We start from the raw sequence: 12753 nt of genomic DNA on the forward strand, positions 1-12753 counted from the left end.
CGAGAAGACTCACTAGTTTCCAAGACAGAAAAAAAACATATGTAACGCAGCCTTAAATTACCCTGCAGAGCTTCAAGAGCACTCCAGATAGCCTAAAACAGCCTTTTTAAAGGATTTGAAAGAAAACCATGGTTGGGTTGCCTGTACACTCCACTCGCACAGCACTCCAACCAAGGAGGGAAGGTTGGGAACGTGACATATAACTTAAGCTTGGGTGGTATCTTGCGCGAGTAAATTTCAACTGAAGTTTACGAACCAACCGAGTGAATCAATGTTTCAACACTGCTTCGAATAAATAATGGCCAAATTTCACGAAATATGTCAAAGGACTTACAAAGAAAATGTGGAATTTATAGTATTGTCGGTTTTCATCTGGCGTCATCATTTTCCAAAATTAAAAATCACCATTGCTTTTGAAGTTGTAGTCTCATCAGATGTAAAACTCTCTAATAACTTGACGTTTTACATGGTTTACGTTCGACAGGGTTCCTTACTTTGTCATAGAAGACGTCAAGAGAATATGAATGTATTCCAAGTTTAGGAGTTGCGTGACATTAAAATGGCGACCCCAGAAGACTCTCGCGTGATTCAAAAGAGAAGTCATCGCTAAAGTTTTTTGCTAACTGAACTTTTCTTGCACTGGAGGAATTATTACTTACAATGCATTGGAGCTCTAGATCTAGAGTAATGACGTTTCTTTTCTACAACATAAACTCAATGACAGATGTTTCTGTTACCTTCCTGCTGCTCTGTTGGTGCCCCTCGGCAGGGAAAGCAAAGTTCTATAAATCTGGGTGAAACACTTTTCCGAATAACGGGCGAATAAAAACCGCACAGACCTAAATTTTGGCGAAGTTGTTTATATATCAATCATCTATGATGTCCCAGATTCTTGACTTAATTTATTGAATGGTGGCGTGATGGCGTGACAGTGCAAAAACCAGCAAGTCGCTTATAGTCACCTCCAGTGAGGGTAGCTCTCTAATGTGACTACCTCTTTACGGGAAAAAGCTTTTTAAGATAGAGAGGGGTCAACTTTGTGTCGAACGTTACAATTGTCTTTGACGAATAAGTAATTCTTAGATAAGCAAATCCCTTTATCACAGCCAATTGAATGTCATAGCAAAGTCAAAAGCATGACAAGGAAGTACGTTGCAATATATCAGAATGTTTTATTCATCATTTCTTCTCGTGTTTGATTGACGACTTTTATTTTTGCAGTGTTACAACGTTGCTTAGAAACCACTTCCCTCACCAAGACGAGAAAACTCTGCTGATACGCGTGGCGTACGATGTCCAAAGTTTTTGCCACCCAAGAAACGAAACTTGAAAAGACGTCCAGCCTCTAATCTTGGGTTCCAAAACTTGTTCTTAAGAACGTGTACCGTTTTGTCATCAGACACTGAATCCACCATCGCGTTCCACACTCCCAGTCGTTTCACAGGCTTGGAGAAATTCAGAGTCACTTGCCAGCCATCTTCCACAGCTTCTTCAATATCAATCAATACTTCTCCTAGAATCCTTGGAGCCATTTGTGTAAGACCTTAACTTCGGCATGCTCAGATTGCATTCGGTGTGAGTAAAGAATCAATAGAGAGAGACAATCAATGCGGTGAACGTGTTCTTCATATTAACCTACGTACTAAAAGAACCATCTGCAAATTAGTTAAATGGCACTACAGATCGTATTTACGCGTCCATGCTACTGCTTCCAAAATTATAGGAGATATTTTGACTAGAAAGGAACTCAATTCCAAGGACTCCGTGAAAATTTCATTGTTTGAAACACCATAATAGCAGTAGTGAAGTGGTAGGAAAACTTCCTATCCCATTTAATTAACGTTTTTTTTTTCGCAAAAAGCTGTTCTACGGAAGTGTGAAGGCACAATGTTGAAAGGTCTAAGGGTAGCTGGCAGTTACCGTTGCTTAAAGGAGCTACGTGATGTTTGCACATCTTGAAAAGTTTAGCCTGAATTTTTCAAGTTCGTCGTTTGTCCTCACTAAAGGTAAGTGTATATACACAATAAACTTGACTTGACTTGACTTGACTTGACTTGACTTGACTTGACTTGACTTGTTTGTAATCCGCGTTCATCTTCTCCATCCTCAACCATCCTTGTTCTAATTCTATTATGGCTTATTATTATCTCTTTGGAATTTTTTTATCTTAGTGAACTGTTATTTTCAGGGATCCTTCATTTAAAGGCAATTTTGCACGTGACAAAAATGACTCAAAATACCGTGACTGAGCTCCTTTAATCGAAGTTCGACTGTTTAACGTACAGTGTTTCAGAAAAGAAAAGAAAAGAAAAGGCCCATAAGAGAATGGAGCCATGCTGTCTCTTTCCGCCATCCCGCTGAGACTCCGTGATCTTCGATTGAGCAGTGGTGACCTACCATTACCCTGAATTCTACATGAATAAGGTATATCTTTTCAAGTAATATATCTAACACGAAAAAGCGTGTTTGACTACATTTCTAATCACCGAAAAGAGAGTTGAAAATATGAAGCGTAGCGGAGTATTTTTGACGAACTTCGTGGTGTTTGAAAATGTGGTCAAACACCGTCTTGAGTGTTTGATATATCTTCTCAATTGAAACTAAAACTAAGGAGAAAACGGATAAATAAAATCGTAAAAGTCTATTCTAATTAATATCATATATCCAAACACTGTCACGGTCATGATTTCCTTTGTTTAAACTTGATGAATTATCATGAACGAGTTTGAGAAATGTAAATGACGCGTATCTATTTTATCAGTATGTTAATTTAGTTTTTTTTCGCCTCCACGACCAGCTACTAGTTGTAAAAGTGCTTAGATTTTTGTATGGAAGAACAAAGAAATACTTAGAGGCTGGTCTTAAGATGAAAGATGTCATCAAGTATTAGCCACGTTTGGGTTGTTCAAGGATTCTTCGAGTTTAATTCCAAATCAAAGGTTATTATTACTGTAACTATATAGACAACACTAAAAGGGAAAGAAAAAAATAATGTTGTAGACAATTTTGGACGTAGAAGACTTATTGATAACGATAATAATTACGAGCCACGAAATGGAAAAACTCAGAGGGTACAGGGGGCAGATGTTTCGTTCATTTCCCACCTGTAACATGGCTTCTTTCAGCTGCTTTTTCGTAGCAAAGATTCCAGGTACCGAAACCCCCTTTTGTTACAAACTTCTTAACGCTGACGTCCTTAAAAGCAATCCTACATAATTTTAGTTTTTGTTCGCTATTTAACATTAGTGTGAGGGCCTTTGCTCTAGAGAAGGGAGCTGAAAATAGCAATCATGGTGGAGCGGAGTGTGCGCCTAAAAGGACCACACGCCGTTGCTCAAACAAAACTCGAGCACATAACCGTTGCTCAAACAAAACTCGATATACGGTATCTCAGTATTTGTCACCCGCAAGAAATTAAGGTAACAGCGATAGTGTACATCTGTAATGCAATTTTTCCGTCTGATGCTTGACTGATCAAACTGTGTTCTTAAAGCTTTTCTTTGGGAAACTACCACAAAGCCTTTAGGAAAGGACAGTGTTCCCTTCAACTTTTGCCCCGCGACACACTTAAGCTAAAAGTAGAGTTCTGTACGAATGGATAATTAAAAGACTTTTACGCATCGGAGGAAAATCCAAAAATATCAACCGGAGCCAATAAGCTAGTATTATTCCGAAAATGTTTGTCTATTCCACATCGTTTTTAATTTATAACAAATAAAGCATTTAGATATGAAAAGAAAAGCAGTCACCAGATCTAAAAAGGTAACCGACTCGTTTTTTCACAACAGAAAACTCTACTTGCTTTTGTTTAAGTGGTATATTTGTTAAAAGTTAGGTACCCAGAAAGTCTGTTTTGGTAGTAGTTGCTGTTGTTCTTGTTTTTCTGAAATTGGGTGAAGAAGCACCTACCTTGTTAATGCCAGCGCTGAGAAATTTCACTTTACTGAACAGTTGTGAATGGATAATATGACGTTAAGTCAGTCCTTTTATATTTCATAAGCCCTGATGTATGGCTTATATGAAACTGTTATTATCTGGTCAATTAAAGCTTTCAGGTTTTGAAGTGTTATACGTAAACAAGTTGACATGGCAAAGAATAGTGGAAATTAAACTTCTTTAGAAACACAAATTGCAATTTTTTGCTTTTCTTGCGATATAGCAGCTAAGTAAATAACTTTTGATTTTTCATTTCTTCCTGTGTATTTATACATTTTAATCGTATCTATAACAAAACTCTCGATCATGATTGGTTCTTCGCGCGCCTAGTTGTCACGTAATCGGCGCCTAATCACGTGGGTGTCTAATTTCAGGTGTACAATTTGAACTTTTCGTAATTGCCGGGATACCTGTAATTGGATACCCACGTAATTCGCACGTCAATTATGCGCGCTTTAATGGCTTCCTTCGCACTGCTTCCTTTCCTCTCCGCTCAGCACTAGTTTTTACTTTTGATTCGATCGAGTTCTTTCTTCCAACATCCAATCCAGACCTGTCCAAGCACGTTAATTATCAACTATAAATATTGATTTTGCCCGTTACTTCTGTATTTCTACAGAAACGAAAGTAGAAATCCCAAGACCTATCATGAAGAATCAATTAAACCATTTCTCCAGAAATCATAGTAAGGTTTATTTATAGGGTGTTTTCACGCGAGTTCAAGACCAGGAGTTGCACATAACAATCACCAAAGATAATAACAGCAACAACAACTGGCTTTATTTGCATGACCATGAACACATGCGTGTTGCAAAGCTTTTGTAAACTAAAACTAAAACAGCCATGATTATCGTGAACCAAGAGACCATGAGTGAACATATTATAAGGTTATGATACAGCAATCAAAGTTGCCTTGGTTTGATTTGAAAGAAGAATATTACGTAGATCAAAGCAAGATGAAATGAATTTTGCTAATTGAATATTAACATGGTGATTTGTAGAAGTCTTATGTTCGCCGATGGCTTATAACGGAGCTGAAATCCATGTTCACTTCACCATTACCTGAATTTATTCAAGCACACAGGCTATCAGTTACCCTTTCATATTTCTAAGTTGAGAGACGCCCTGTGTGAGTTACAGCTCGACACAATGACCTCGTCCAGCGCTCGAAGCTGGCACGCCGGCTCGATCCGTATACTCCAGTGCGCTAGCTATTAGGCCGTCTAAAAGAGGCTATGATCAGTCTCTTGCCCGTCTCACCTTGAAAAAAAAATGATGATGATAACAGACACCAGGCATTTTAATTGCACTTTGTTTTGGAGCAGTGCAGTAGATAGAGACCCCATGCTACCCTAACGTAATTGGTCTTCTTGAATCCTCCCTTCTTCGCCCTTGCTGTCCGCTGCCACACTCGTGTCATATTGGTACTCTTTTTTCGTAACAGTTTTCAATTACAATCGTTTTGGCCAAGTGCGCTGTCGTAGAAACCCTTAATTAGAGCATTTCGGTCCAAAAAATACATAGCACAGAAGGTTTGTATTTGTTATCGTTTTTGCCTTCATTTTTCCCCTTGACGATGTGAATAGGAGGATTCGTGCTGACGTCATTGTTTACATTTTTGCTCATTTGCATACGGCTTTGCGTGCAGAAGGAAACATGTTAGATATGAATTGACCCCAGGCGGCTAAAGAGCTAGTAAAACTTAATGCATGGTGAAATTTTTAGCTCTTTGGGTGTAATATTCAAGGAGATATTGCCTTTCAAAAACTGCAAAAATTCTGGGTGGCAAAAGGGCTAATGAGCTCATACTTTCTTTTTAAAATTTTAAGTTTTTAAACCCGTGTTGCACAAAAAGTATTCTATACATCAGGCTCATATTCATTGGCAGAGTTCAGTGGCGGATCCAGACCTTGAGCTAAGGGGTGGGTGGAGGAAGGGGGACTTTGTTTTGTTTGCCATGCCGGCTTTTCTTCCTTTTGTGATTTCTTCTTCTTTTACCGAAAATAAGGGGGGGCCGACCCCCTCAGGCCCCTCCCCTAGATCCGCCAGTGGAGTTAATCGTATTATGACCTTTCAATATTCAGAACTGATTTATTTGTCGCTCCATCAGAAACTGAATTGCTTATGCTAATAAGGCAAATATTGTAAACAAGGATTCCCCTATACAGTAGTGTTAAAATAAAGAGCAGTGAAAAGAGCAAGATATAGTGACACTAATTATATGCCCTTTAATGAGATACATCTATTTTAGGATATAAAAAAACTAGCACAAGATCTAGAGAGGAAAGAGAAAACACATGGTAAATAATATGCTAAGTAAAATTACATATTCGTATTGAGAAACTAGATATAAATAAATCTTATCACGAAGAATAACTTTTACCTGTTAGAAACTTGAACAGAAGCTCCTGGTTGTCATAGCCATCTAATAATCCATGGCGGTCACTATGACCGTGGTTAGGTACCTACCTTACACCCCTGCATAACAGAGCGTCGTCAGCGTACCCATGATCATCATTCACCGTCTTGTGAGTGACTCATATTGAGCTTCTTGCTGGCTTGCAGAAGAAGCCCCGATGACTCCATGATAACGTTAGGGAAAGTAGTGCTTGGTCCTTATTGCAGACAGACGGACAGAAAGGTGGACAGTTGGACAGATAGATAGCCAAACAGACTCAACATACAAACAAACAGACACAAGACACAATCAGTCAGACAGACAGACAGGCATACAGACGGACACAACAGACAAACAGACAGTCAGACGCGGGCAGGCAGACAAGCAAGCAGGCAGGCACGAAGACTTGATGACCCTTCGGCCTGACCGACCTTTATATCTCAACCTTATTAGGAAAAAAATAAAATAAAGAAAGCCTGCGCTAAAATTGTGACAATATATTTTTTATTGTGTCTCATAAACGTCATGTTACAAAACATGGGCTTTATGTCTCATACAAGCCGCTACCCTCGCCTAAACGTTCAAATGACACTTTAATACCCTTCAAACGCCTTCTGCTTCTCTTCGTCACAGTGAAAGGAAACGAAAGTGTTTCTCCTTCGGCTAACTCCGCATTCCAGTGCCGGTTTTCAAGCACAAACTCTGCTTTTTCCTTGGATAGGATTCTAGCCTGCCACACCTCTAGCCTTCTAATTGGCTCTGAGAATTTCACCGTCAACTTCCAGCCGTCAGGACCAACGGGTGCAGAAGGAGTGATCTTAAATGTACCCCACAGATGGCTTTCATGTTCATGTCTCTTCACCCAATCAGCTTCGTCCTCGGATCTTATTCCATTGACCAATGAGAGAACAGTAAACACAAACAGCACGGTACGCATGTAATTCATGACCCACTGCTGTGGCTGAAATATTGTATGATATTTAAAATATTAGTGTGAAACATTTTATCTTTCAAGCAGGAACCATAATCGGGGACGGAGACCGTAAGCGCGCGCCATTTCTAGTATTGGGGTTGTCCCCATGATATGGGACAATAATTCTATTTTTAGAACAAATTGCGCCATCGCCTGCGGCACACGCGCGCACATGCTGCGAGGACTTTAGCGGATGTCGCGCGGGGGAAATGGCGTCCGAAATTTCCGAAATTTTTTATGTTTTTGGCCCACAACTCAACGCGTTTACGTCTGTTGGAATTTTGCTTAAGTATTTCCTCGTAAGCTGCTCCAGTTTGAGTGAAGTAAGACAGTGTCGAATTTATGTATGTTCCGCTGTAAGCTTATATATATCGCTGACCAAGTTGTGTTCCGACGGATGCTTCTTTTACATGAGCTGTACATTACTCCACTTTAAATTTCACATATGTTGAAGATTAACAGCTTTTTCATTACACAGCAAAAAAACTAGCTGGATATATTTAGATATCGCAGAGCTTCAGGACTTCATAGTTTCCTAGCTCCTCTTGCCACACGCTTGCGAGGAATTTGTCAGAATTTGTTTAAGTTTCGCTTGAATTGTAAGCAACGCTTGATGTTTCATCAAAGTCCAATAACTTAACGTCCGTAGATACCGCTCAGTTTTATTCGTGTAAAAATCCAGTAAATTCTCTGTTGTCGATCAATGAGAGCGCCCGCCGATGCGTGTTTTGTACAGTCAGTAAACATGACAAATTGTACTTCCGCCGCCCCTTAGCTTAGGCCGCACTTTCGTGTGAAAGCGTCCATCGAACTCAAACAATAACTCTATAGTTTTTAAATATGTTTAAGATTGATAAATATTTGAGAACATATTAAAAGCTAAGCTGAAAATATGTGAATAAAGCAGAAATAATCAGCAAAGTTACGATAACGCTTTCGTTAATCAAGTTGGAATAACGATTTCGATTTTGTTGATCGACTTATCAAAACTCCGTCTATTTTCATTTTCGCAGTGTAAAACTTCACTATGCTTATGTTGTAGAAACACACATGATGTTGGTAGCCTTTTTTGCGTTCGTGAAATTTGTTACAGCATCTCAGCACAAAAGATAACGAAAGAAATCTTTGTCAAGATTTGTTGACAATTGAAAACACCGACTCGGACTTGAGAGTGCACGAGCTGCACTATGCAAATGAGCTGATTGTACGCGTCAGACTTTCCTTTCAAAAACTTTTGCAAGCTCACCAAACAAGCAGAAACAATAAGAAACCATCAAAACAGGTTTTGGTTATAATGAAGCATTGTCTGAGAAACTCACAAATTAACTCGATACCAGAGTAGAGAGTTTTCTTGCTATATTCTTAAGTCAGAACAAACGCAAAAACATACGCGTAAGCTTACAACTAACGTGAGCAGATCTTATTATTCATTCCCAGCGCGAGATTGAATTCTTGTTTTCGACCCTGAAAAACCCACCTTTTCCGTTAAGCTCAGAGCATAAAACTACATATAAGCGCCCTGGTTCGTATTCCCTGCCTTATTCCCTGCCATCGCTGTGAAAAATACGCAAGAGAATCTCTCAACTCTCATCATTTGATCACGCAACGTGACAACATCCACGCGAGAGCCCCCGACATGTGCGTGAATCCGCGCGGATATATGACGTCAGGATGGCGCAATTTGTTCTAAAAATAGAAAAATTGTCCCATATCATAGGTGTGCGCGAATCCCGAGACTTACGGTCTCCATCCCCGATTATGGCTCCTGCTTTCAAGTTATAATTAGCTGTACAATGATGAAAACTACCTAAAAGCAACGTACCTAGCAAACGAATTTGGAAATAATTGTTATCTTTTTTGATCAAATTCATGGTGTACTAGTCTTTACTGTGACGTCGTTTTTTTTTTTTGTTTTTTTTTTTTGCAGCTTCGCCTTCAAAGTGAGGGAGAAAATATTCTTTGTTTGGTCATGTTGGCAATATTGGTAATATTATTTGTTTGTACAGGCCAAGCGACATACCCACTGGAAAAAAAAAAACGTTCAGTGATCACATTTGTAGTTTTGAACGAAAATTGCAGATGGTTTAAAAAAATTGAGAAAAAAATACTTTTTTATAGTTTTACTGTTTTACTGTTTTACTTCTACCGTTTAGCCCTTTCTGCCGGTTCTACATTGGTAATTTTTCGAACACAAAATTATTGTTTTGGTAATGAAAGTTCCAATTATTTCACGACAGAACAATTTCTAATGACCCTCTTTTAGCAAATCCTAGTTCGTGTGATGTAGTTTTGGCATCTTCAGATTTTACTCGGTGTGAGTGAAGAAGCGGGAGACAGACAACTAAGGCTATTATTGTGTACTTAATGTTATTCTCTACCAGAAATATTAAAGTAGAGAAATGCCAAAACGTTAACAAAGAAATAGTTCCTTCAGAGCAGGATGCCGGAAACGTTGTCCCCGAATCGCTTGCTTAAAGCAACGTTTTCTTATCTAGGACATTACTACAAGAATTTCGTTTCTAGGTTGAATAAATCCCCTGAGGTCTGTATGCAGACATATATCATTATGCCTTCGACATTTGTCCTCCCTGTCTGTTTCAAATGAATATCATCACTTCTCAAAACTAAAAGAACATCAGGAAGTTAAAGATCTGGACAAGCGCTTTTTACAAGTACTTTCTTAACTGTTAGGAGGCTAGAAACGGTCACTTATCTCGGAAACTGTGCGAAGTACCACTTACCTTTCTTAGATCCGATTCTGAGATACTCCAAAGAACAGGTATAAGCTGTAGATATTTGCAAACGGGATAGTAATATATGTTAGATCTTTAATATTATTTTGCAGTTAAGGTACTTTTTTTATAACTTCTGTTCAATTAGAGCTTTGGGGATTTTTTGTTGTAAGGTAAACAAGCCGACTCAATAAAGAACTATGGGAAACATATTGGAAATTAAACTTTCTTTGAAAAGGCAAACTGCAATTTTTGCCTTGTTTGCAATATAGCAGCTAAGCAAATAACCGTAAATCTCTTGTCTTTGTGTTTTCCTCTATGATCCAAAGTCACTTAATTGTACTTTAAAGTAGATATATCCCAACCTTGGTGAAAATTGTCTTTTCTCGTAATATATACTCAGGAAATGTAATTGACATTAAGTTACGAAATCTATCACACATTCGAAACTTCCTGACACAAAATAAGATGGATTTGAACCATTGTTGTAGCTAGCGATTTTGGCTGGGTTAATTTCAAGCCCTTCCATTTCACCTATTCTGCCGGACATGCATTTCTCGGGCATTTCTAAGGGGTTTTTTTTACATTTTGCAAAAGCCCCACAGTTGAACTAGAATATTTGTCTCCTACGGTGAAGCTTCGGGAAGACTGCAAATGCCTGTCCCACGGGACAAGGTCAAAATTATATTTTTCTGAGTGATAATGGAGCGATAATTGTTCGCAAAACATGAGTGTTAATTAAAACCCATTACCATGGCTTTTGAAAGAAATGTAACTCCGGAAAGCAAATGACAAATGTACGTGCTTTAAAAACGGAAAGATAGAATTGTGTTTGACGATGACCCACCCCCTGAACAGGAAATGTTTTCAAACGCCCGACAAACGCCCTGGTGGGTTTGGTGGCGGGATGGGAAGGCTTGGAATTGACAGAGCCAGAGACATCGACAAGAAATCTATTAAAGCTCGCATAACTGACCGGCGAAAGACGCACATGTTCAATTACGCGTATCCAGTTGCAACTTTTTGTAATCGGATACCTGTAATTGGACCTCGCGTCTTACAACTACTATTACACCGGTTCTTATGAGTCTCCACTGGCTCCCAATAGATCTCAGAATTGAATTTAAGATACTCATCATTACCTACAAGACTCTCCATAGCCTAGCTCCTGCTTATATTGAGGATCTCCTTGACAGCTACATTCCGGGACGTTATCTAAGATCTGCAGAAAAAAATTTACTCGCCGTGCCTGGTTTCAAACTTAATAGTTATGGCCGCCGTGCTTTCTCTGTTCCAGCGCTTTGCTTTGGAACAGTCTTCCACAACATGTTAGGGATGCAGAATCGCTGGACATATTTAAAAGAGTGCTGAAAACAGTTTTTGTAAAGCGTGCCTTTTTAAATTGAAAATTTTATTGTAGTTATTTATTTTAACTTATCTTCTAGCTTTTTATTTCTTTTCGTAATATGAATTTTTAACCTTGTAAATAGCGCCTTTGGACCCTTGGGAAAGGGCGCTTCAGAAATGTTATTGTTATTATTATTATTATTATTATTATTATTATTATTATTATTACTGCAATTTCCGTATTCCTCCAATAATTGGAAAAGTAAAATTATTACCATTTATATTTGTTTCGTCGCACAAATGTCGTAAACGCTCGCCATCGTTCTTACGACAGAACATGTACAGACCAACTAAAACAATTGCAGTCTACCACAAAACACAAATAACTGTAAAGATATTTTTTCATCAACAGCGCCATTAACGGCCCACAAAACAAACTTTTTAAACATGAGAAAATCTCTTTTTTTTTATCAAAACCCAGAAATCCTAGTACAAATGCCGTGAAAATTCGCGATTGTTCTCATAATAGAAATGAACAAGCTAGAGTAACCGTTGTCTGCCATGGAACAGTTGCACAAATAACCATTAAATGAGAAAATCTTTTTTTATTTTAATCAAAATCTACAAATGCTCGTACAAATGCCGTGAAAATTCGCGATTGTTCTCACAATAGAAATAAACAAGCTGGAATAGCCGTTGTATGCCATGCAACAGTTGCAAAAATAACCATTTAAGATATTTTTCAGCCATGCCGCAGCTATTGAACTTACGCAACAACCTTTGCGAATGAAAAAGCTATCAATACTTATACACGTCAAACCCCGGCGAGATCAAAGAGTTTTCCCTGAGTCAATTGAGCTATCTTTTAATGAATTCGATGTTCCCCAATTTATATGCATATCGTTTCATTCGACTTTGGACATATTACGAGCTCACAAACTGACCATCTCCCAGTTGGTTTGATAGCTCAGTTGGATGAGCACTACTTATAAAATTAAACATTGATGTTATCTCATTTTGACTTTTTCCCAGCACGTTCTGGTCAGGCTTTCATTTAGCATGAGACAACACAGACTACGGCACTTGCGCTGGAGACTGAAGGCATTGTCCAAGAGACCAGCATGTGGCCAACATGTGACCTGCATATGACCAGCATGTGACCAGCATCCCTTATCCCATCCAGAAAACAACACCCAGCCAAATACTTTATCCCGTGTTAACCGTAATAAAGAAATACTATCTTTTTGTTCACAACAAAATGATTGTAAACGCGGCGACCCTACTTATTTTTCTTTATATTAACGTTTCCATATAACCCGCGCTCTGACTGGCTGAACAGCGTGCTTTATCAGAGAGCAGATGCACGG

At 38.7% G+C, this 12753-nt stretch overlaps 1 protein-coding gene and 1 pseudogene across 1 annotated transcript in view; both read right to left on the minus strand.

Annotated features, from left to right (window-relative positions):
• Positions 1–11106, minus strand: part of LOC145466391 (uncharacterized) — a 343779-nt gene extending 332673 nt beyond the window's left edge. The window contains exon 1 of the mRNA XM_081450110.1: positions 11101–11106. The gene's annotated coding sequence lies outside the window, so the exon portion shown is untranslated. The remainder of the gene's footprint in view (positions 1–11100) is intronic.
• LOC145466744 (uncharacterized) lies at positions 433–1715 on the minus strand (annotated as a pseudogene).
• Positions 11107–12753: the final 1647 nt, after the last annotated feature.

Source organism: Orbicella franksi, chromosome 13 (assembly GCF_964199315.1).
Source record: "Orbicella franksi chromosome 13, jaOrbFran1.1, whole genome shotgun sequence".
NCBI lineage: Eukaryota > Metazoa > Cnidaria > Anthozoa > Scleractinia > Merulinidae > Orbicella > Orbicella franksi.